This window comes from Phyllobates terribilis, unplaced genomic scaffold, assembly GCF_046119375.1.
Source record: "Phyllobates terribilis strain yellow unplaced genomic scaffold, ASM4611937v1 Scaffold_8__6_contigs__length_399053987, whole genome shotgun sequence".
Taxonomy (NCBI): Eukaryota; Metazoa; Chordata; class Amphibia; order Anura; family Dendrobatidae; genus Phyllobates; species Phyllobates terribilis.
The window spans coordinates 103,453,834-103,459,833 of record NW_027362768.1 but is presented as its reverse complement, the minus strand read 5'-3'; positions in this window follow the sequence as shown (position 1 = coordinate 103,459,833).

The window sequence follows — 6,000 nt, the reverse complement described above, 5'->3', positions numbered from 1 at the left end:
GTCCATCTATACTGACCTCCATCAGGTTGCAAATTAAAAATAATTTTTATCTGCATCTAGCTCTGAAAAAATATTTGGCCTTCTAGCAGTGTGTGGGACTTTCTCTATTAGTCCATCTATACTGACCTCCATCAGGTTGCAAATTAAAAATAATTTTTATCTGCATCTACCTCTGAAAAAATATTTGGGCTTCTAGCTGTGTGTGGGACTTGTTCTATTAGTCCATCTATACTGACCTCCATCAGGTTGCAAATCGAATATAATTTTTTTCTGCATCTAACCCAGCCAATAGTTTTGGCCTAATACCACAGTTTGGCCACTCAGCTCTGCTCGGTTCCCATCCATTGCTTTTTTGTGCAAACAACTCCAGAGTTGTGAATTAGTTAACCACCAAAATGAGTGGAAAAAGGCCTGCTGCTGGTGGAAAGGGGAATAGGCGTGTTGGGAAGGGGAAAAAAGGTTGTGTCCGTGGGGTAGGTGTTAAAGCAACAGTAACATCTGCAGAAGAAAGACCATCTTCCAGCCAAACTAAAATGTCTACTTCTTTTAGCGGACAATGTGATAAGATCCCTTTCTTACGGCCACGCCAATCGCTACAAATTCCAGATGAGGCACAAAAACAGCAGGTGCTTCAACGGATATCAAGTGCTCCTTTAAGTGGGCTCTCCTCCACATCAACTTCAACATCACAAATACTCCAGTCCTCAAAGGTGTCACCCCAATCGCACTTGCTTCCTCACAGCTCCCAAATCTCCAGCTGCCCATCTGAGTATGAGGTAGAACAGATGGTTGAGTCTGCAGAGCTGTTTACTCATACTATAGCCTGGGAATCAGAGGTCGACTCCAGCGCTTCTGTGAATCCAGACGAGGAAATGATCTGCACTGATGCCCAGAATCTTTATGAGTCGGATCCAGGACCAGACGCAGAAGGTTCTGACCATAATGTAGACCCTCATTCCCAAACTGTAACTCCTGTTGGTGGAGACAATGAGGAAGACGATGATGAGACTCAAATACCTGATTGGAGCGACAACTTTAGTTTTTTGTCAGGGCAGGAACAGGTTGGCTCTGAGGACGACGGGTGTGATAACGCACAGGGTGATGATGATGAGGTTGGAGATCCCACTTACTGTCAACCCACAGTCAGCCAAGAGATGAGGTCAGCAGAGGAGGTGGAGGAAGATGCTAGTGACGACGAGGTCAGGTTGCGCCTTCCTGGACAGAGACGTAGTACTGGAAGCACGTCAACAACTGCATCCTCAAACACAACTCTGCCTCTCACCACAAGTCGTGGTGGCTCTTCAGGTCGCATGGGTGCTAATCTTTGCATAGCCTGGGCATTTTTTCAGATCGATAAAGATGACCCAACTCGTGTTATCTGTAACATTTGTCAGCAAAAGCTAAGTAGAGGCCAAAAAATACATAGTTTGAGTACTTCATGCATGAACCGGCACATGGACATGAAGCATAAGTTGCAGTGGGAAGCTCAGTGTGCTACAATGCGGCCTAGCCGGCCGGGCCAACCACCGTCTGCCATATCTTGTGCATCCGCGGCCTCTTCATCTTCTGTGACTGGGGGGACAGCAGTCACACCTGTTTTGGGGCGCAGACCTGCCACCTCTTTACCCGCAACAGCCAGCGTGATTGGCAGGTCATCATTTTCTTTGGAGGTGGTAACACCAGCTGGTCTTGAGCACTGTCCGACATCGATAGCACCACCTTTGGATCAAGGCAACCTAACATGTCCGCCTGCATCTTCCTCACAGACCGGCAGTTTGCCGGGGACACCCTTATCAACCCCGTCTAAGCACAATAGCCAGCCCTCGGTCCCTCAGATGTGGACAAGTAAAAGACCATTTCCTCCTAGCCATGAGAAAGCTAAGAGGTTGAATTTCACCATCTGCAAGCTCTTGGCTACAGAAATGCCGCCTTTCCGCCTGTTGGACACAGAGGATTTTCGAGACCTTATGTCCGTCGCAGTGCCCCAGTACCAGATGCCCAGTCGGCACTACTTCTCAAAGAAAGGTGTGCCTGCGCTCCACCAGCATGTCGCACACAACATCACCGCTTCTTTGAGAAACTGTGTGTGTGACAGGGTGCATTTCACCACAGACACTTGGACGAGTAGGCATGGACAGGGGCGTTACATGTCGCTGACTGGGCACTGGGTAACTATGGTGACAGCAGGACAAGGGGCTGCTGTCCAAGTCTTGCCGTCCCCACGAGTTGTGCGTCAATCCTCTTTATGTCAAAGTTCCTCCACTGCTTCTGCCTCCTCAACCTCCTCTCGGTCTTCCACCAGCACCCAAATCCTGTCTGGTCATGCCACAAGCTTTCTAACTGCGCAGAAGGGATCCTGCACACCTCCTTACTATGCTGGCAGTAGGGCTCAACGTCATCAGGCGGTTTTTACTTTGAAATGTCTGGGAAATGTGAGTCACACAGCTGAGGAGTTGTGGTCAGCTCTGGAGAACCAATTTCATGAATGGTTGTCTCCACTGGACCTGAAACCAGGGAAGGCCATGTGCGACAATGCTGCAAACCTGGGTGCGGCCCTTCGTCGGGGCAATGTCACACACTTGCCTTGTATGGCTCACGTGTTGAACCTGGTTGTCCAGCAATTTTTAGCCCACTATCCCAGACTAGATGGCCTTCTGCAGAGGGCACGGTCGCTGTGTGCTCACTTCCGCCGTTCGCATCCCGCAGCTCAGCGACTTACATCTCTACAGAAGTCGTTGGGCCTGCCACTTCACCGGCTAAAATGTGATGTGCCTACCCGGTGGAATTCAACTCTGCACATGTTGCAGCGACTGTGGCAGCACCGACAAGCCCTGGTGCAATATGTTTTGACGTATAGCCTGGGCCAACGAGATCCAGAGGTGGGGCAAATCACGCTGGAGGAGTGGTCTCAGATCAGGGACCTATGCACCCTTCTGCACAGTTTTGAAATGGCGACGAAGATGTTTAGTGCTGACGATGCCATTATCAGCATGACTATTCCGGTGATTTACATGCTGGAGCACATGTTAAACAGAATTCGGAGTCAGGTGGTGGCACAAAAGGAGGTGGAGGAGGAGGAGTTGTATGCGGAAGGGCTAACATCTGCAAGGTCCAGACGGTCGGCAGCACCAAGGCGGCAGGCATGTGAGGGTGGGGGAGATGGTTTTACCAGGGCGCATGGTAGCAGCCAAACTAGTGAGGAAGGTGCAGGAGCCCAGGAAGAAGTGGAGGACGAACTGATGGAAGACTCATCAGATGAGGGAGACCTTGATCACATTTCTGTTGTGCGAGGTTGGGGGGAGAGGACAGAGGAAGGAAGCATGATTGTTACCTCGCCACCAACATAACAGGGACTTGGTGCTCCTGGATGCGCAACACACATGAGTGCCTTCTTGCTGCACTATCTGCAACATGACCCTCGAATTGTGAGAATTAGAAATAATCCTGACTACTGGGTTGCCACACTGTTAGATCCCCGGTACAAAAGTAAATTTGCCGAAATTATTCCTGCCATAGAAAGGGATGCACGCATGCAGGAGTATCAGCAGAGACTGTTGCAGAATCTTACATGTGCTTTTCCACAAAACACCAGTGGTGCACGTAGTGAATCTCACAGTTCCAACTTGCCAACCGTGGGACCGTCAAGTGTTCAGCACTCAAACCGTAACAGAACCACAGTATCTGCTGGTAACATCAATTTTGCGGAATCATTTCACCACTTTTTTAGCCCATCCTTTGCAAGGCCACAGGAGACAAGAAGTCTGACACATAGTCAACGCCTAGAGACGATGGTACAGGAGTATCTCCAAGTAAACATTGAAGCCATGACTGTGTCACTGGACCCTTGCTCTTTTTGGGCTTCCAATCTGGATAAATGGCCGGAGCTAGCCACTTACGCCTTGGAGATCTTGTCATGCCCCGCAGCCAGCGTTCTGTCTGAACGTGTGTTCAGCGCTGCTGGTGGTGTGCTGACAGATAAGCGCACGCGGCTCTCCACTGATAATGTAGACAGACTCACGTTCATAAAGATGAAGAAATCATGGATCCGAAACGACTTTTCTACCCCTGTGTCATCCTGGGGAGAGTAAAAGCTTGATGATTGGTTAAAATCACCCTACCAACCGTTTTAAGCTTTCAAATTACTAATCATGTTTATCTGTATCTTGGCTGGAAAATAATTTGGGCTTTGTAGCAGTGTGCAGCACTGATTCTATTAGGCCATCTATAATAAGCTCCACCAGATTTAAAATTACTAATCATGTTTATCTGTATCTTGGCTGGAAAATAATTTGGGCTTTGTAGCAGTGTGCAGCACTGATCCTATTAGGCCATCTATACTAAGCTCCACCAGATTTAAAATTAATAATAATTTTTAGCTGCATCTAGCCCGGAAAATAATTTTGGGGCTCCGAGATGCGCAAGACACATAAGTGCCTTCTTGCTGCACTACCTGCAACATGACCCTCATATTGTCAGAATTCGAAGTAATCATGACTACTGGGTTGCCACACTCTTAGATCCCCCAAACTTTTTGATCAACCTTTTCATTTTAATAAAGACCAAAAAAATTGTCATTTTTGAAATTATAAGCATTAGCAGGTGATTAGAAACTGAAATCAAACAGTTTTCAACTCAAAACTTTATTCTAGGTGATGTTACATTTTCACATAGGACCCCTTGTTCGAAAGGAGCTTCTGAAATCTCTCGTCCATTGAATTTGTCAGGTTTTTGATGGTTTCTGCTTCAATTGTTTAGCATGAGGACAGAATACCCTCCCAGAGCTGTTGCTTAGATGTGAACTGCCTCCCGCCATCATAGACACTCCTTTTGATGATGCTCCAGAGGTTCTGAATGGGGTAGAGGTCAGGGGAGCATGGGGGTCACACCATAAGTTTGTCCCCTTTTATGCCCATATCAGCCAGAGATGCAGATGTTTTATGTGCAGCATGAGATGGTGCATTATCATGCAAAAAAATGATCTTGCTGTGAAATACACGTTTCTTCTTCTTGAACCAGGGCAGCAAGTGCTGTTTGAGAAAATCCACATACATTATGGAGTTCATCTTTAGCGCCTTCAGGGATCCTAAAGGGGCCGACAATCTCTCTCCCCATGATTCCAGCCCAAAACATTACTCAACCTCCTCCTTGTTGGCGCTGTAGCCGTGTTTGCGTGGGGTGTCCATCAACCAGCCATCCTCCTCTCCATCCATCTGGACCATCGAGCGCTGCACGGCACTCATCCGTGAACAAAACAGTTTTGAAATCAGTCTTCATGTAATGTTTAGCCCACTGGAGCCGTTTCTGCTTGTGTGAAGTGGATAGAGGAGGTCGACAGGATGGCGTATGCACAGCTGCAAACCTCTGAAGGACCCTGCATCTTATTGTTCGGGGGACGTTGGAGGCACCAGCAGCTTCAAAAACTTGTCTGCTGCTATGACAAGGCTTTTTTGCCGCTGCTCTTTTAACCTGACGTAATTGCCTGTAGGAAAGAGTCCTCAATTTGCCCTTATCAGCATGCACACGTGTGTACTGTGAATCAGCTACATACTTCTTGATTGCCAAGACACTTCATCCTGATCATCGCACAATGTTGATTGTAGTCATGCCTTGACCTAAACACTCCACAATTTGTTGCTTCTCAGCAGCCGACACATCCTTTTTCTTTCCCATTTTGGCAGAAAATGTAGGCTGCTTAATAATGTGAGACAGCCTTCTTAAGTAGTCTTGCCTTTCATTGGACACACCTGCCAAACTAATTAGCACAGGTGTCTGCAATTGCTTACAGTGATATAAAGAGCCCTGACACACATCACCATCAATGAGTTTAACTGACAAACAAACAAATTCTTCCCTTATCACTCCTAAACACTTTTTTGCATAATAATTTGGAACACAGTGTACATGTGCTTTTCCACAAAACACCAGTGGTTCACGTAGTGAATCTTACAGTTCTAACTTGCCAACCGTGGTCTGTATGGAGTTGTTCAATAAAGGGCCCAA